This window comes from Piliocolobus tephrosceles, chromosome 16 (genome assembly GCF_002776525.5).
Source record: "Piliocolobus tephrosceles isolate RC106 chromosome 16, ASM277652v3, whole genome shotgun sequence".
NCBI lineage: Eukaryota > Metazoa > Chordata > Mammalia > Primates > Cercopithecidae > Piliocolobus > Piliocolobus tephrosceles.
This window is the reverse complement of record NC_045449.1, coordinates 43,232,489-43,252,819: the sequence shown is the minus strand read 5'-3', so window position 1 is coordinate 43,252,819 and position 20,331 is coordinate 43,232,489. Positions and strand designations below refer to the sequence as shown.

General features: G+C 39.9%; 1 protein-coding gene across 12 annotated transcripts in view; it reads right to left on the bottom strand.

The window, feature by feature from the left end:
* MBTD1 (mbt domain containing 1) overlaps positions 1-20,331 on the bottom strand; it is an 84,505-nt gene that overhangs the window by 49,909 nt on the left and 14,265 nt on the right. For 3 of the 12 annotated variants that reach the window (XM_023204521.2, XM_023204519.3, XM_023204524.3), the window contains exon 3: positions 5,594-5,669. The exons of 8 other annotated variants lie outside the window; for them this stretch is intronic. The gene's annotated coding sequence lies outside the window, so the exon portion shown is untranslated. Of the gene's footprint in view, positions 1-5,593; positions 6,219-20,331 lie in introns of those variants that run through there. One more of the 12 variants, XM_023204525.3, reaches the window with a different exon arrangement.

Sequence of the window (20,331 nt, the reverse complement as noted above, 5' to 3'; positions counted from 1 at the left end):
GTGGCACATATCTATGGTCCTAGCTATGTGGGAGGATCACTTGAGCCTGGGAGGTGGAGGCTGCAGTGAGTTGAGATAATGTCACTGCACTCCCGCCTGCATGACAGAGAGAGACCGTGTCTCAAAAGTAAAATAAAATAAAATAAAATAAAATAAAATAAAATAAAATAAAAACTGTGGTGAAATATACATAACAAACATGATTTTTAAATTTGCGTTTCATCTCTAAAACTAAACTTCTAGACCAATTTGGAGTATCCAGAAAATAGATACTTTTTTCTTTTTTTTTTTGATGACAGTCTTGCTCTGTCACCCAGGCTGGAGTGCAGTGGTATGATCTCAGCTCACTGCAATCTCCATCTCCCAGGCTCATGTGATTCTTGTGCCTCAGCCTCCCGAATAGCTGGGACTACAGGTGTGTGTGCCAACATGCCCAGCTAATTTTTGTACTTTTAGTAGAGATGGGGTTTTGCTATGTTGGCGTGGATGGTTTTGAACTCCTGGCCTCAAGTGATCGCCTGCCTTGGCTTCCCAAAGTGCTGGGATTACAGGTGTGAGGCACTGCGCCCAGTCAACATACAGACATTTTAAAAAATTGCTTTGGGCTGGGCACGGTGGCTCACGCCTGTAATCCCAGCACTTTGGGAGGCCGAGGTGGGTGGATCATGAGGTCAGGAGATCGAGACCATCCTGGCTAACACGATGAAACCCTGTCTCTACTAAAAATATAAAAAAGTAGCCAGGCGTGGTGGCAGGCACCTGTAGTCCCAGCTACTGGGGAGGCTGAGGCAGGAGAATGGTGTGAACCTGGGAGGCGGAGCTTGCAGTGAGCAGAGATTGTGCCACTGCACTCCAGCCTCGGCAACAGAGCGAGACTCCGACTCAAAAAAAAAAAAAAAAAAAAAGCTTTGCTGGCTGAGCATGGTGGCTCACATCTGTATGTAATTCTAGTACTTTGAGAGGTCAAGGCTGGTGGATTGCTTGAGCCCAGAAGTTCAAGACTAGCCTGAGCAATATGGCAAAACTCCATCTCTACAAAAAACACAAAAATTAGCCGGGTGTGGTGGCTTGCACCTGTGACCCCAGCTACTTGGGAGGCTGAAGTAGGAGGATAGCTTGACCTCAGAAGGCCGAGGCTGCAGTGAGCCATGATGGTGCCCCTGCACTTCAGCCTGGGCGACTGAGTGAGACCCTGTCTCAAACCCAAAACCAAGAACCACTTTGCTGGATACTTTATCATGTTTGAAGAGGAAAGAAAAAAAAAAAAAATCACTGTTAAGAGCTCTGGAGGGTCTAATAGAAAATTTTACCTTTCAGCTAGGTGCGGTGGCTCATGCCTGTAATCCCAGTACTCTGGGAGGCTGAGGCAGGGAGATTGCCTGAGGTCAGGAATTTGAGACCAGCCTAGCCCACATGGGAAAATCCTGTCTCTACTAAAAAAATACAAAAATTAGCTGGGCATGGTGATGCATGCCTGTAGTCCCAGCTCCTTGGGAGGCTGAGGCACGAGAATCACTTGAACCCAGGAGGCAGAGGTTGCAGTGAGCCGAGATTGCGCCACTGCACTCCAGCCTGGGCGACAGAACAAGATTCCGTCTCAAAAAAAAAAAAAGAAAATTTTACCTTTTACAATTTTACGATAGCAAATAATTCAAAAATTGCAGGAGATAATATTTCTACATATATATCTTTATTCAGTTTTTTAAAAAACATAAACAATGGTTTAAAACCCAATCCAATTTTCTCAAGTTAAACAGTATTTCCTCAGAAAACCGAATACCACATGTTCTCACTTATAAAAGTGGGAGACAATGATGAGAACAAATGGACACACAGAGGGGAACAGCAGACACTGGGGCCTATTGGAGGGTGGGAGGAGGCAGTGGACCAGGAAAAATAACGAATGGGTACCAGGCTACTAGGCTTAATATCTAGATGATGAAATAATCTGTTGGACACACCCCCTTGACACACATTTGTCTACGTAGCAAACCTGCACATGTACCCATGAACTTAAAACTTTAAAAAAAATTTCCTTTTCAAAGGAAAATACAAAGAAGTTATATCTTTAGTGAATGCCAGTCTTATGTCTCCTCCAAGATGTTGCCTCATTCAAACCACAAAAAACAAAAAAACAAGGAAAAAACTAATACTGCTACTCTAACCATTCCCAGAATAAATTCCAAAACTACAGGCTTTGTGGGAAGTGAAAAGAAAATAGGAAACGATAAAAAGGACAAAAAATATGGCAGGCTGGGCATGGTGGGTCGCACCTGTAATCCCAGCACTTCGGGAGGCTGAGGTCAGGAGTTTGAGACTAGCCTGGCCAATGTGCTGAAACCCCACCTCTACTGAAAATACAAAAAAAATTAGCTGTGCCTGGTGGTAGGCGCCCGTAATCCCACTTACTCGGGAGGCTGAGACAGGCACAATTGCTTGAATCTGGGAGGCAGAGGCTGCAGTGAGCTGAGATGGCGCCACTGTACTCCAGCCTGGGTGACAGAGTAAGAGTCCTTCTCGGGAGGGGGTGGTGGGGAAGAAACAAAGATTGGAAAGGTATCTCAAATTCAAAATAAAAACAGGCGACGGGCCACTGGCTGAGGGCCAGCTCATGTCCCTAAACCTAAAAAACAAACAAACAACAGCAGAGGAAAAAACAAAAAAAAAAACGAGAAAAAGACAAAACAAACAGGCCAGGTCTCACGCCTGTAATCCCAGCACTCTGGGAGGCTGAGACTGGAGGACTGCCTGAGCCCAGGAGTTCAAGACCAGTCTGGGCAACACACGGAGACCCTATCTCTACCAAACAAACAAACTCAAACCACGACAAAACATTGAGTGAGTTATAACCAGAGAGATGAAAACTATCAACTCAAGAATATTTGAGATTTGGCACCTATTCTTTTGCTTTTGCCATACAGAAATAGTTTTTTTTATCCTCTGGCACTACACTTTAAGCTAACATTTTTTTCCTGGCTAGTTTACCTTCTTTTTGGTATTAAATGACCAGAAAACAAAGCTAGTATTACATGACCAATAACAAGGCTGAAATCTGTTGTCCAAAGTTTGACAAAACCATTGACATGTGTCTCTCAGTTTTATGGAATAAACTGAGACTGTCATTGTCAGGTATTTAACATTCGCATTGAGACAGGAAACTAATTTTCAGTTGTATCAGCTGTAACTATGAAAGCTACGAAAACTGATTTCTTAGTTCACACAATGGAAATATTACATTACCAAAGAAGTTCCCTTGGGAGGTTATATACATGTTCTGATAATGTTGCCACAGCCCAGCTCTTTTTAGTATACTTTTTTTTTTTGAGACGGAGTCTCGCTCTGTTGCCCAGGCTGGAGTGCAGTGGTGCCATCTCGGCTCACTGTAACCTCCGCCTCCCGGGTTCATGCCATTCTCCTGCTTCAGCCTCCCAAATAGCTGGGATTACAGGCGCCCACCGCCATGCCCGGCTAATTTTTTGTATTTTTAGTAGAGACGGGGTTTCACCATGTTAACCAGGATGGTCTCGATCTCCTAAACACATGATCCACCGGCCTCGGCCTCCCAAAGTGCTGGGATTACAGGTGTGAGCCACCGCAACCAGCCAGTATACTTCTTTTAGTACTCCCTTTTAGATACAACTTTAAAAACAAAAACCTATTGTTTGTGGTCACTTCAGAATTACTCCTCCTGTTCCCCGCATCAGTCTTCCCTAGCTTGGTCATCTACCTGATTCAGCAGATTTGGTTCCGAGTAACTTTTCAGTATTTCTATAAATCAAAGGTATCGTCAAAGAATCAAGATTTGCTACAATCAGGAGATCTAAAAGAAGAAATGAGACCTTGAAGGCAATACAAAAGAAAAGTTCTAACAGCACTTTGAACTGACAGTGCAGAAGGGAATGGGACAACCACAGTTAGATATAGTGTGGTGTTATGAACACAGAATTCTGACAAACATGGGTTCAGACTCAACTTTGACACTTGATAGCTGTGAACTTCTGCAAGTTATGGGTTTCTTCTCTTACTCATTTGACATCTATTTATCAAGTATTTGTAAGTCTCATCATAACCAACGCTAAAGACAGAAGAGCATACAAAGCAGACAAGATCTATGGTTTTCAGGAAGACTAAGCTACTCGTAGGAGGAAACCAAGCAAGGCTGTGTGAGGGTAGAGTCACTCAAGCAGGGGCGATTAGCTGAGATTCAGCAGTGAGGAACAACCTCAGTGAGGTAAGACCATGAGGACAAAAAGGCAGCCACTTAAACATCTGATGCTGGCATATTCTAGGCAAAGGAAAGTGCAAGACAAGGGCTTTCGAGCTAGAATAAACTTAGCACACTCGGAGGCCAGTGTGGCTGGCACCTAGTGTGAAAGGTATGACAGACGAGGTCAGAAGAGGATGTAGTGGCCAGATTATGAGGGCCCTTGTAGGCCAGGGTAAGAAACTGATTTTTTTTTCCTGGCGGCAATGAAAAGACATTACAAACTATTTATCACAGTGCCTGCTCTACACATTTAACAAACACTGGCTAGATTCTAAGTTCTAATAGAGTCGTACAGCTCACCTCCATTTGACCTTTTATACTCATAGTTTTCTTTCTTGTTTTTTTGAGATAGAGCCTTGCTCTGCTGCCCAGGTTGGAGTGCAGTGGCACGATCTTGGCTCACTGTAACCTCCGCCACCTGAGTTCAAGTGTCAGCCTCTGGAGTAGCTGGGACTCAGGTGCCTGCCACCACACCCGGCTAACTTTTGTATTTTTAGTAGAGATGGGGTTTCGCCACGTTGGTCAGGCTGGTCTCAAACTCCTGACCTTGTGATCCGCCCGCCTTGCCCTCCCAAAGTGCTGGGATTACAGGTGTGAGCCATTGTGCCCGCCAGACCTTTTATATGCAATAGTTTTTATATAGGCTTGTCTACTATTAATACATAGCCAGCTTGGTTAGCAGCTAATGTAAGATTATTGACTTAAATGCCAACCCAGAATATCTTATTCTGACTCTATTTTCAAGGAATATAGCCTTAAAATTTCAGAAGGTCAATGATTATAGATATTTTGTTTTCAATAGTTACAGGCTATTAGTATTTTTTTAAAAAGTACCATGGTCAAAGATGTTTGGGAAATTTTCCTCGTGTCAAGGTCTTCTGGAGACTTTAATATGCTTATGAACATTATAGTGATTAAAGAGGAATATGTGGTATGCAGTCTTTTCTAGAGCATCTTTTAAGACCGTCTTAGAGAAAGTTCTCTGATCTTTTCTATGATCCTAGCACACACAGAAAATGATCATCTGTACAACTCAAGGAGAATAAACCCCTGGATGCACCCAGCCTAAGGCCTCTGACTGTCCTAAGTATGCAGGAATGAATATCTTGACATACTCCTAATCTGAGGAACACTCGTTGGTAAGCTTTATTCTTTTTAGGGAATGTGGTTTCCTAAAGTAGTTTTTTTTTTTTTGTACTTTTTTCCCCCTGTAAACACTATGGTGATCTAAGGTTTTTTTTTTTTTTTTAATACACTAGGATAGAATATCAGTGAACGAAATATTAATATATAAACTATAATTGATTTACCCTATGTAAAACTTACCTTTTATTTACTATGAGGGTGCTTAACTGGAAACTCCTACATTAGACCAAAACCTCTGAAAGGGTCTGCAACTTCACTGAAAGAGTAAGAAAGAAGCTGATTACACGCAAAAGACCTAGAAGTGAGCATTTCAGGTCCATGCTCTGGGTGAAGAGGCTTCTCTGGGATTTTATAATCACAGGCCTGACCTCATGAGTAAGTCTGAGGTTGAAATTTTCTCTCCCTTCTATGGTCAGGGAATTCCCAGGCCAAGAAATTAAAGTGGTTCCACGCTACCAGTGCCCTTTGACACCTAGCAGAAGCAAACCTAAATCAGATCGGGAAATAAGTCACCTACCATTCAGGCCTTTCAGTATTCCCACCAATTTTATCAACTATGAGTGCATGATTAAATAGCAAATACATAATAAATAATCCAGCATGAGCAAGCATCAGGAGAAACTCATTAAGAATCCCCAATACTTTGGGCATTGGAATTGACAGAGACAGAACATAAAATAAGCGTTATGAGTTGCTTAATAAGAAATAAAAATATTACTGAAAAATCAATATAAAACAAGCACCAACTTATTAGACATAGCTAAAGAGAATTAAAAAATCGAAGATACATGATAAACACTCAAAATGCAGCAAAGAGAAACAGAAAACTGGAAAATAAGATGTCAAAATAAGAACAGAATGTAAAGATCCAATAAAACTCTAATAAGAATTCTTAAAGGGGTGAATATGGAGAATGGAGAAAGGCAATGTTGAATTAGATACTGGCTAAGAATTCTGCAGAAATGAGGACATGAATTAGGCCAGACACAGTGGCTCATATCTATAATCCCAGAACTGTGGGAGACCAAGGCAGGAGGACTGCTTGAGGACAGGAGTTTGAGACCAGCCTGAGCAACAAAGTGAGACACTGCCTCTACAAAAATAAAATAAAAAATATTAGGCAGCTGCGGTGGTATGTGCTTGTGGTCCCAGCTACTCAGGAGGCTGAGATGAGAGGATCACTTGAGTCCGGGAGGTTCAGTCTGCAGTGAGCTGCGATTGTGCCATTGCACTGCAGCCTAGGTGACAGAGCGAAACCTTCACACACACACACACACACACAGAGAAAGTGAGGGAGAGAGAGAGAACATGAATTCACAGATAAAACTATAATGTAAATTAAGCACAACAAAAAGATATCCACATCTAAACAGATCATAGTAAAACTGCAGTACATCAAAGGAAAGATATTAAAAAGCAACCAATCACCACAGTGAAGCTCAGCAGTCAACAAGCTCTACTCAGGTAGACAGTCCAATCAGTTGCTCAGTACCTAACCATTCGATACGAGCAGACAGGCAAGGACCACTGATCATTTGAGAAAGGCCTCTAAGAATATGAAAGGACAAAACAAATCTCCAGGAAAGATATATCTATAGGAAACAGAGGAAAAGCAAACAGCATGACAAAACTCCAAAAAAATATAATGAATTCTTCAGAGACACAAGAATAGGATACTATCGGAGAACAAGATAGACCTTGGAATTTAAAAACAAAAATGGCAAAACAAATTCAACAAACGGATGATAAAGGCAAGGAAATCTTTCAAAAAGCATGTGTGTGTGTGTATACATGAGAAAAAAGCTAGGCAACAAGAAAGAAAAAAATAAGAGCTCAATCCAGAAAATCCAAAATCCAATTAAGAGATATTCAAGAAAGAGAAAACAGACGGGAACAAAGTTACATTAAAAAAAAACACACACACACACACAACAAAACAAATTTCCAAGACCAAAATGGAGCATCCATATTTAAAGAGACCATGTAAGCCCAGCTTAGCGACTTAAAAAAAAATTTATACCAACATACATCACTATAACAATTCAAACTCTGCCAATACTGCTATTAAAAGCTTGGGCACTATGCTACACAAAAAGAGAAGGGAATCAAAATATCAGTGGACTTCTCAACAGCAAGCCTGATAAATGCATTGCCTTCAGATTTCTAAAGAAAAAAAATTCTTTTTTTTTTTTTGAGACGGAGTCTCGCTCTGTCGCCCAGGCTGGAGTGCAGTGGCCGGATCTCAGCTCACTGCAAGCTCCGCCTCCTGGGTTTACGCCATTCTCCTGCCTCAGCCTCCCGAGTAGCTGGGACTACAGGCGCCCGCCACCTCGCCCGGCTAGTTTTTTTTTTTTTTTTTGTATTTTTTAGTAGAGACGGGGTTTCACCATGTTAGCCAGGATGGTCTCGATCTCCTGACCTCGTGATCCGCCCGCCTCGGCCTCCCAAAGTGCTGGGATTACAGGCTTGAGCCACCGCACCCGGCCGGAAAAAAATTCTTATTAGAAAATCTACACTCAAAGCTCCAAGTGAAAATAAATGAAATTAAAAATAGAAAAAAGAAAAAAAAATGAAAACAAAGTTGGCTTTTTGAGATCAATAAAACTGGTAAACTATAAAAAAGTTTATACCAACTTTTGTTTTTTTTTGAGATGGAGTTTCGCTCTCGTCACCTAAGCTGGAGTGCAATGCTGCGATCTCAGCTCACTGCAACCTCCGCCTCCCAGGTTCAAGCAATTCTCCTGCATCAGCCTCCTGAGTAGCTGGGATTACAAGCATGCGCCACCATGCCTGGCTAAATTTTTTTGTATTTTCAGTAGAGGTGGGGTTTCTCCATGTTGGTCAGGCTGGTCTCGAACTTCTGACCTCAGGTGATCTGCCCACCTCGGCCTCCCAAAGTGCTGGAATTACAGGGGTGAGCCACCACGCCTGGCCTATGTACCAACTTTTCTAGAATACTGAATAGGATGAAACAGTTTCCAAATTCATTCTACTAGGCCAGCATTACTTTGATTCCCAAACCAGATAAAGCAATTAGAAGAAAACTACAGAATAAATATCATGAATATAGGATGCAAATTTTTTTTTTTCTTTTGAGACAGAGTCTCACTCTGTTGTCCTGGCTGGAGTGCAGCGGTGAGATCCTGGCTCACTGCGACTTCCGCCTCCTGGGTTCCAGCTATTCTTGTGCCTTAGCCTCCTGAGTAGTTGGGATTACAGGCATGTGCCATCATACCCAGCTAATTTTTGTATTTTTAGTTGAAACAGTGTTTCACCATGTTGGCCAGGCTAGTCTCCAACTCCTGACCTCAAGTAATCCACCCACCTCAGCCTCCCAAAGTGCTGGGATTACAGGTGTGACCCATCATGCCCAGCTAGATGAAAATACTGTTAACATTGGCCGGGCGCAGTGGTTCAAGCCTGTAATCCCAGCACTTTGGGAGGCCGAGATGGGCGGATCATGAGGTCAGGAGATCGAGACCATCCTGGCTAACCCGGTGAAACCCCGTCTCTACTAAAAATACAAAAAAAAACAACAACTAGCCGGGTGAGGTGGCGGGCGCCTGTAGTCCCAGCTACTCTGGAGGCTGAGGCAGGAGAATGGCGTGAACCCGGGAGGCAGAGCTTGCAGTGAGCTGAGATCCGGCCACTGCACTCCAGCCCGGGCGACACAGCAAGACTCCGTCTCAAAAAAAAAAAAAAAAAAAAAAAAAAGAAAGAAAATACTGTTAACAAAATCTTAGCAAATACAACTTAACAATATATAAAAAGAACATAACATGACCAAGTATGTTCCTTCCAGGAATGTAAAACTAATTCAACATTTGAAAATCAATAAATTCACCACATTAGCTATGTAGAAAATCCAATGGTATCTATGACAAGCTATAAGTGGGACTAATAAGTGAATTCAGCAAAACTGGAGGACACAGTATTAATATACAAAAATTAGTTGTGTTTCTATATACAAGCAACAAACAACTAGAAACAGAAACTTTAAAACACTATTTACAATACAGTCGAAAATTATGAAACAATTGGAGATAAATCTGGTAAAAGATGTGCAAGACTGGTATCTTGAAAATGACAAAATGTTGTTTAAAGAATTTTAAAAAGATCCAAATAAATGGAAGATGTGCTATATTCATGGATCAGAATGTCAATCCTTCCCAAATTGACTTACAATTAACACAATCCAATGAGAATCACAGCAGATTTTTGGGTAAAAATCAAAAGCTGGTTCTAAAACTCATGTGGAACTGCAAAGGCTCTAGAACAGCCAAAGTAAATTTCAAAAGAACAAAGTTAAGACTAAAGCTTCCTGACTCCAAGATATATTATGAAGCTACAGTATGAAGACAGTAGGGTTTTAGCACGAATACAGACAAAAAGATCAATGAAACAGAATAGTAAGAGTCCATAAATAGACATCTATCTATCGATTCATCAATATCTATACCTATGGAGTGTATATGTATCTATATATATCTACAAAGTCTATATAGCTATAGATTCACATATCTATACCTAGAGATATCTATATCCCCAGCGTTTGGTTCACACTATGTAATGACACTATGTTTTTATTTATTTACTTTTTTTGAGACGGGGTCTCACCCTGTTGCACAGGCTGGGATGCAGTGGCACGATCTCAGCTCACCACAATCTTCACTTTCAGTAGAGACAGGGTTTTGCCATGTTGGCCAGGTTGGTCTCAAACATCTGGCCACAAGTAATCTGCCCCCCTCAGCTTCCCAAAGTGCTGGGATTACAGGCATGAGTTGCTGCGTCCGGCCTATGTTTTTTATGCCACTTTGTGCATTGCTCATCTAGGTTAGTCTTGTTCATCTTCTGGCCCTCCTAGTATGCAGCACAGTCCAATGGTGTGGCACAAGGCCTGAGGCAGGGAGGCCCCTGCTGCCCTTGCAGGCCCTAACTGAAACTCCATCACCTCTCTCTGTTTGCTTATTTATCTATAGATCTATATGGTCAATTGATTTTTGACTAAGCTTAAAAGGCAATTTAGTGGAGAAAAAGAAAATAGTCTTTGAACAAACAGTGCTGAAGAATTAAGACATTCATATGCCAAAATATCACTTTGATCCATACCTCACATCATATATAAAAATCAACTGAAAGTAGTTCATAGGCCTAAATGTAAGAGTTAATGTAAGAAGTTCTATAACTTCAAAAACTTGTGGGAAAAATATTAACAATCTTGTGTTAAGCAAATGTTTTTAGTTATGACAAAAAAAAAAATATGACCCATAAAAGAAAACAAATTTGGCCAGGCATGGTGGCTCATACCTGTAATCCCAACACTTGGGAGGGCAAGGTGGGTAGATCACCTGAAGTCAGTAGTTCAAGACGAGTCTGGCCAACATAGTAAAACCCTGTCTCTACAAAAATACAAAAATTAGCTGGTCATGAAGGCAGATGCCTGTCATCTCAGTTACTCAGGAGGCCGAGGTGGAAGAATCACTTGAACCCAGGAGGCGAAGGTTGCAGTGAGCCAAGATCATGCCATCATGGCATCACTCCAGCCTGGGTGTGATGGTGCAAGACTCCATAACAAAAAAAAAAAAAAAAAGAAAAGAAAAGAAAGAAAAAAGAAAAATTCATAAAGTAGATTTCGTCAAAATGAAGAATTTCTGTTCTTTGAAAGACGATGTTTAAGAGAATAAGACAAGCACAGACTGGGAAAAACATTTGCAAATCATAGATTTGATAAAGGATTTGTATCTAGAAACATAAAGTAGCATCAAAATTCAATGACTGAAATAACCCGATTCATAAAAAGGGGCAAAAGATCTAAAGAGAAATTCAAAAATATACAGATGGCGAGTAACAACATGAAAAGATGCTCAACATCAGCGGTTATTGAGAAAACGCAAATTAAAACCATAAGATACTGTAACACACCTCTTAGAATGACTAAAATTTATAAAAGTCCCTACAGTCAGCATGGCAAATGGAACTCTCATTCATTGTGGATGGGAATGTAAAATGGTACAAGCATGTTGGAAAGCAGGCAGTTTCTTAACAAGTTAAACAACCACCTACCATCCATTCCACTCATAGACATGTATCTGCGAGAAATGAAGGCTTATTCCAATACAAAGACATAAACACCAATGGTCATCATAGCCCCAAACTGGAAACAATTTAAATGCTCATCAGTAAGTGATTACACAAATTGTGGTACATCCATACAATTGATTCCATTTTGCTTCTTCGTAATAAAAGGGAATGAATTATTGATAGACACAGTGTGGATAAACCTTTAAACAACTGTTAATGTAAGCCAGACCAAAAAAGTCTTACTGCATGATTCTTTACAACTGCAAACTAGCCGTATAGTGACAGAAGGCAGATCAGTAATTACCTGGGGATGGGGTGGGAGCCAGGAGTGGAAAATGGGAGTTATAAAGAAGCGTGAGAAAACTTTTGGAGATGAGGAATATACTATGTAGATTGTGGTGAAGGTTTCATGAGTGTACACCTATGTTTCTGCGCAGTTTAATTTTGTCAATTTTTACTTCAATGAGGCTGTTAAAAAAAAATCTATAGCCATCCAAATTATCAACCAAGTCTAAGGGTAGAAAATGTATTTTCAGATACGCCCCTGAAGCCCCTTCAAAAAACTTAGCACTCATGTTCACTTTTTCTCAGGAGATGATTAGAAGACATGCTTCACTGTAACATCAAAGTAACCAAGAAAGGGGAAGATGGTTGATTTAGGAACTACATGATTCAATACAGCACAGAGGTAACGGGAGTTTCTAAAGCAGTGATAAAGGGATGTCTCAGGGTTACAGCTGTATAGCAGGTTTAGACAGCAACCAGACTGTATTAGAAAAAGAAGACGGATGATGGCTCTGGAAGGGCTCTAGGAAAAATATGAATCTTTGTGTTTGGAGCTTGTTGCAGCAGCATGTGGAAAAAGGCAACAGTCACTTTCAACACTGACTAAATGAAAAAAGTGAACCAATCAGTAACTGCAGGAAACAAAGTTGTATCAGAAAGGAAACAGTACAGTGACTGGCTGGGAAGCTGTAAATACTATTTATGTACCATATAAACACTAGCAATTTAAACAAAACTTGTGATAAAAGTCAATGAAGTGGGCTGGGCGCAGTGACTCATGCCTGTAATACCAGCACTTTGGGGGGCTGAGGTGGATGGATCACTTGAAGTCAGGAGTTCCAGATCAGCCTGGCTAACATGGTAAAACCGTGTCTCTACTAAAAATACAAAAATTAACTGGGCATGGTGGTGTACATCTGTAGTTACAGCTACTCGGGAGGCAGAGGCAGAAGAACTGCTTGAACCTTGGAGGAGGCGGCTGCAGTGAGCCTAGATCATGCCACTGCACTACAGCTTGGGCGACAGAGCGAGTCTCCGTCTCAAAAAAAAAAAAAAAAAGTCAATGAAGTGGGTAAGTGTGAAAACAAGGTGGCCCCTCATTTCTCATTTCCCAATGAGATTAAAAAAAACAGAATTTTTTTGGATCAACTTGAATAAAAACAGTTTAGGGGATATAGAGTAAGAAAGCAAATGTCTATTTGTATCAACTAATACATTTTTTTATTTTTCATAAAGCTTAATTCACTAAACTTAAATTACTGCCCTTTATTATAAGATCATGTCCTTTATTATAAGATCACTTTAAGGATGGTTATAGGTTTTTACCATAAAATACTTAACTTTTTATTTATAAATTTATAAGTTACAACAATACAAAGAACATCTAGACACGCTTTATCTTGACTGACCAATGATTAACATTTTCTCCCAATTATTCCTCCCTACATGTATATATTTTCCCTCTCAACAATTAATGAATGGTTTATATGCTTTAAGCCCTTTTACCTCTAAATGAGAAGTAGAAGCATAGCTCAGGGTTTCTTAACCTTGGTGATATTACCTTGGACCAGAAAATGCTTTGTTATAGGAGGCTAGCCTGTGCATTACGAGATGTCCAACATCATTTGTGGCAGTAACACTAGCCTTTATCCCCCAGCTGTGACAACCAAAAACGCCTTTAGGCATTGCCAAACGTTCCCAGGAGAGAGAAAAAAAAAAAAAAATCGCAGTTGAGAACTGTTGCCTCATCCTTCAATGTGCCTTTCCTAGTAATAAGGACATTCTCTTACATAATCACAGGTCAGCTATCATCTTCAAGGAGTTTAACATTAACCCAATACTTTCATCTGATCTACCATCCATCCCCCAGTTTCGTCAACTGACTTTTTTTCTTCAGTACAGGGTCCTGTATTTCATTTGTCATGTGCCTTGGTCTTTAATCTAGAGGGAGACCTTATCTTTTTTTCATATTTGATGTCTTTTAAGAATGCAGTCCCTTTAAGACTTTTTACCCTTTTTCTATAAATCTATAACTGTTCTCAAAAGTCTTTTTTTCTTAAAGACTTTATTTTTTGAGAAGTTATAAATTTACAGTGAAAGTGAAAATTTAGTAGAGTTCCCATATGGCCCAGTGTCCACTATTAACATCTTACATTAGCATTGAACATGCTACAATAAATGAAATACTGATACGTACACTGTCATTAAGTCTATACTTTGTTTTCTTTCATTTTTACTGTTCTTTTCTGTTCCAAGATCCCACAGTACATTTAGTCACTGTTAAGTATCCATTATTTAAAGTGTCAAACGGCTTCTCTTGGTTGTGAGAATTTCTCAGGTTTTCTTGCTTTGTCATGACCTTGACAGTTCTGAGGAATCTTGGTTGGATATTTTGCTGTCTGTTCTATTGTAATTTGTCTGATAGTTTCCTCATTATCAGGCTGGGGTTATGTTTGCAGGTACACCCAGAGGTAAAGTGTCCTTGATATCACAGCATTTCAACGATACCTACTAACATGACTTATCAATGCTGACGTTGACCTTGATCATCTGGTTGCGGTAGTGTTTATCAGGTTTCTCTGCTGTGAAGTTACTCTGAATTCCTTCCCAAACTATACTCCTTGGAACAAAATGACTATGTATACCCCACACTTAAGGAGCAGGGAGTTATACTCCCTTCCTTGAGAGTGGAGTATTCATATAAAGTATTTGGAATTCTTCTGTATAGATTTCCTTTTTTAAAAAATAAAAATTTCCTTGTTTTGGGTTTTAGGTGTCCTCAGGATTATACGTACGTTGCACTGCCTAATTGATGCTATCATTTTCAAGGCATCGATTCCAGAGGCATGATGTCAATCTGCCCCTTATTGGTGATGTTAATTTTTTTTTTTGGAGACAGGGTCTCCCTCTGCTACCCAGGCTGGAGTGCAGTGGAGTGATTTCCGCTCACTGCAACCTCCACCTCTGGGGTTCAAGCTATCCTTCTGCCTCAGCCTCCTGAATAGCTGGGATTACACATGTGCGCCACCTCGCCCAGCTAATTTTTGTACTTTTCATAGAGGCGGGGTTTTGCCATGTTCGTCAGGCTGGTCTCAAACTCCTGGCCTCATGTGATCCTCCCACCTTGGTCTCCCAAACCAAAGTGCTGGGATTACAGGTGTGAGCCACTGCATGTCCTGGTCTATATATGGTCTGGTTTCTCCACTGTACTTTTGCTATTTTCTTTAATAAGCAATCTATGGGGAGACACTTAAAGACAATGCAAATATTCAGTTCATCAAATTTTCACTCAAGATTCAGGATCCAATGATTCTTGCCCAATCTCTCACTGTGATGAATTCCCAACCCCAACATTCCCTGTATGTTCAGCAGTCAGCATTCTCTAAGGAAGAGCTCTCTTTTTTCTCTTTTTACTTATTATTGCTATCAACTAATGGATTTCTATTTTTCAATGTTTCATTTTATTGAGATGGCATCTCACTGTTGCCCAGGCTGGAGTGCAGTGGTGCTATCTCAGCTCACTGCAACCTCCACCTCCTACGTTCAGGCGATTCTTCTGCCTCAGCCTCCCAAATAGCTGGGATTACAGGCACCTGCCACCAAGCCTACTTTTTTAAAAATTTTTAAAAAATTTTTAGTAGAGATGGGATTTCATCAGGTTGGCCAGGCTGGTTTCAAACTCCTGACTTCAAGTGATCCGCCCGCCTCGGCCTCCCAAAGTGCTAGGATTATATGTGTGAGCCACCATGCCCAGCCTACTTTTCAAGGTTTTATAACTCATTATTGTCCTTAATTATCTGGGGGATCATACTGTCCCAGAGTAGGTCAGTGGGAACCCCTTAGAGACTACTCCTGTGTCATTCTGATATGCCTCTATCATTTTCTGAGCATTTCCTTACTTTCTGGCATAACAAGATATTCCAGGTTTATCTTATAACCATTTCTCTGTGCCAGCCCTGGAACCAAACATTTCTCCTAACCACCTTGGTATCTTTTAGTGGGGAATGATATAAGAAATACAGATCTAGGTATTCAATGTACTTATTGCTATTTGGGTATCTCTTTGCTTCTCTGGGCCTTTCCACTGGACAAAGAATATAAACACACACGCATGTGACATATGTATACACACATGTATTTTCGAAAATTATGAGTTCACACTTAAACCCCCAATTCCAAGCCATCCCCAGAAGGGCTTTTTTCTCACCTTCCCACACTTCACATTTGTCTTTTTCAACAGAATGCTGGCTCTTAACAAAACCTATCTACTCATTTGCTCAACCCTTTTTACACATTTAAATAGTTACAGAAGCATTACAGCATACCACTACAAAAAAACTGTTAGAGTTCAGTATTTCTTTGCAGTCACTTCTCTCCAGACTGACTACTGAGTACAAAAGTTACTTGGATTATTTATTTCAATGTGGTTGTTACTGACTTAAGTTAGAATTGGTTTGCTTTTGGTTTTTAGTCTCCTCCATCATCCTTATTGGATTAACTTCATTTTTTGGGGGACTACTGGAAAGATCACCCTTCTTGCAAAAATAAAGAACTACACAAACAGGTGTAACTCAAAGAAATGTCATTTCCTTCCCTGCCTCACCACCCACCCTGTTAAGCAGGTAACCAACTTTATCACTTTCTGGTTCATCCTTCTTATTTGTGTACATTTTGAAAAAGTAAACAGAATATGTACAGGTATACATGTTTTCTTATTTCCATTTCCTACACAAAAGTCACATACTATATTCCTCTGTCCTTTGTTTTTATTAGTTTAGAAATACATCCTGGAAATCATTCTATTTCAGTGCACTGACATCTTCCTTATCCTTACAGCTGCATAGTATTCCATTGTGAATGTTTATTCAATAAATTTCTTGTTTCAACATTTAGTTTTCAATGTTCTGCAGTTACAAATATGCTGCAGCAAACTTATGTATCTGTGTTTTAATACTGTGCATGGTATACCTCCAGGGTATATTCTCAGAAATGGGATTGCTGGGTAGGATATATATATATGTAATTTTGTTAGACATTGCCAAATTCCACTCAAAAGAAATGTAATCATTTGCACCAGCAATATTGAGAGTGCTTGTTTCCCCAGAGGCACTGGGAATGTATTGTCAAGTGTCTGAATTTTTCCCAAAATGATGGATGAAAAATGGTATGCCAGTATAGTTGTCACTGTCGTCTTTTTTTTTTTTTTTTTTTTTTAAAGCTATTTGGAAATAACTTTGAACTTTCAGGAAAGTTAGAAGAATAATACAATGAAGTCCTGTGTACTCTACTCAACCTCACCAATTACTAATATTTTGCCCCATTTTTTCTTCTCTAAACACATAGTTTTTCTGAATAATTTGAAAGTTACATATCCCAAAATAATTCAAAGTGCATTTCCTTGGAATAAAAACATTTTCTTGTAACTGGAGCATAGTTATCAGTTTTAGGAAATCTGACAATATATGATACTTAACCCTAATTCACCATACACATTCCAACTGACTCAATGTCTTTATAGCATTTCCTCCTTCAAAACCAGGATCACATGAAAATTATAAAGTCATATTTATCTTTTAGTGTCCTTTAATCTGGAAGATTAGTTTTAACTTTTTTCAGACACAGGGTCTCCCTACGTTGCCCAGGCTGGAATCAAACTCCTGGTGTCAAACGATCCTCCCGCCACAGCCTCCTGAGTATTTGGGATTACAGGTGTACACTGACATGTTTGGTTTGAAATTATTTCTGAAGAATGCTTCTCATTTGAGGTTCATTTGATGTGCCTGTGTCCTTAGGAGACTCTGGTTATGTACCCCATAATACTACATTTGACCTCAGGATATCGTAACCAGAGTCACAAGATTCTTGTTTGTCTCTCACTAGCGATGTTAATTTTGATTACTTTTTTAAGGCGTAGTCCAGTTTTCCACTGTATACTATGTATTTCTCCTTGCAACCAACAGCAACCTCAGGGACACATTTTGAAATATGATCACATTGTTTCTCATTGAAGTCTCACCGCCATTCTTAAATTTGGCATCTAATGATAACTTGCGCCAAACCAAACATTAATATGGTGGCTGCAAAACGATTTCCTAACTCCAGCACTTTTTTCTATCAGTCAGCAAGAAATCTTGTCATTACCCCCTTTTATTGACATACCTACCTATTTATTATCAGTATGAATTCACTAACTTCTGTTTTTTCCCCAGTGGTTTATCATTCATCACTGTTCTTATTCTGGGGATCGAAATATGCCAGAATTGGCCACAATGATGCCCCTGAACTCGTTCTTGTGTGCCTTTTTTTTTCTGAGACAGTCTCCCCCTGTTGCCAGTGCAGTGGCGTGATCTCAGCTTACTGCAACCTCCGCCTCCCGGGTTCAAGTGATTCTTGTGCCTCAGCCTTCTGAGTTGCTGGGATTATAGGTGTGCACCAGCAAGCCAGGCTAATTTTTGTATTCTTACTAGAGGCAGGGTTTCACCATGTTGGCCAGGCTGGTCTGGAACTCCTGGCCTCAAGTGATCTGCTCGACTCAGCCTCCCAAAGTGCTGGGATTACAGGCGTGACCCACCAAGCCAGGCCTCCTAATGTTCTTTTGACATACTTCCATCTGCATTTTGAGGAATTCCTTCCTTTCTTGTATATCAAGATATTCCAGGCTCATTTTACACCTATGTTGCTCCAGCCCTGAAATCAGTAATTTTTCCAAGGAACTCTAGTCCTTATTAGCGAAGAACTGGTATTGAAAGCCAAGATCTGGGCACTCAGTGCAGTTCTACAGAGCATTTTTTTTTTTTTTTTAAGACAGAGTCTCACTCTGTCGCCCAGGCTGGAGTGCAGTGGTACCATCTCGGCTCACTGTAACCTCTGCCTCCCAGGTTCAAGCGATTTTCCTGCCTCAGCTTCTCGAGTAGCTGGGACTACAGGCACGTGCCACTATGCCCAGCTAATTTTTTGTATTTTTAGTAGAGGCGGAGTTTTACCGTGTTAGCCAAGATGGTCTCGATCTCCTGACCTCTTGATCTGATTGCCTCGGCCTCCCAAAGTGCTAGGATTACAAGTGTGAGCCACTGCGCCCGGCCCTAGAGGATTTTATCTTCTTTTTTGTGGTTTTATGTGCCTACCTCTACCTTTTTTCTTCTTTAGGATTTTTAGTCTTTTCTTCAAAGTTCTTGGCATTGAGAAATTTACATTTACCCTTTATCTGTATGTATGGAAAACTGTGATTTTGCACATGACGTTTTTCCCCATATATTTAAAATATCTTAGGTAGCAAAATTTATCAGTATTTTATTTCATTGTACCTTGGTCATGAGTCAGAAAACTTTTTCCTGAAGCATGGTACAGAAAAATTTTCCCATATTTTTTCCTGGCATTTGTATAGTTTTTATATTTAGATCTGATGTGTCTGGACTTTATTATTGTGTATGGCATGAAGAACAGCTCTAATATTTTTTCCAAATGGCTATCTAGTTGTGCCAACATCTTTTATCAAAATGTCCATCTTTGTCTCAGTGATTTAAAATATCACTTTAAGTGCTAGGTTTCCATATGTAGTTGTCCCCATTTCTGGATTTCAAACTATTTCCCTGGTCTGTCTATTCTTGTGTCAATGTCTTGCTTTCTGAATCATTAAGGGTTTGGAATGTATTTTGATATCTTGCAGAGCTAGATACCCCCTCAAAAATCTCTTAATGTTTTTACATTATTGCATGTTTATTTTTCCAAGTGCATTTCAGTATTAGATAGTTCAACTCTATACCAAAGTTATCAGTCTTTATATTAGGATCTCATTAAATTTCGAATTAACTTCGGAAAAAGTGACATTTTGGTATGTCCAAAGAACAATGGATGTCTTTCCATTTGTTCAAGTCTGCTTTGTGTCTTTTGGGAATGTTTTATATTGCCTGCTTCACATAGGTTTTTAACACGTTTTTAAAAAGTAAATCCTCAGGAATTTAATTACAGGTTGGGTATTCCTTATCCAAAATGCTTGGGACCAGAAGCATTTCAGATTTTGGAATATGTGCATACACATAAGATATCTTGGGGATGAGACCCAAGTCTAAACACGAAATTTGCTTGTTTCATATCCAACTTATACACATAGCCTGAAGATAATTAGTACAGTATAAAAAAAAATGGTGCATTTATTAAGGTTTGTGTACACTGAACCAGCAGAAAGCAAAGGTGTCACTCAGGTGCCATGTGGTTTATCTGTGGTGTCATGTCCGTGCTCAAAGAGTTTCAAATTTTGGAGCATTTTGGACTTCGGATTTTCGGGTTAGGGATGCTCAATCTATGTTTTGTTGTTGCTATTGTAATCTTCTCTTTTGTTGTATTTTCTTAACTGGTTATTTTCTCACTACATGAAGGTTTATTATTTTATATCCTACCTCGCTGAATTATTTGAAGGTAGTTTTGTCATTGATTTTCTCAGGCTTTCCAGATAAATAATCATGTCACTAACAGAGAATCTTTTTTTCTTTTTCCACTGTTACGTCTCTAATTTGTTTTTTGTTTTGTTTTTTTTAAGACAGAGTCTCACTCCG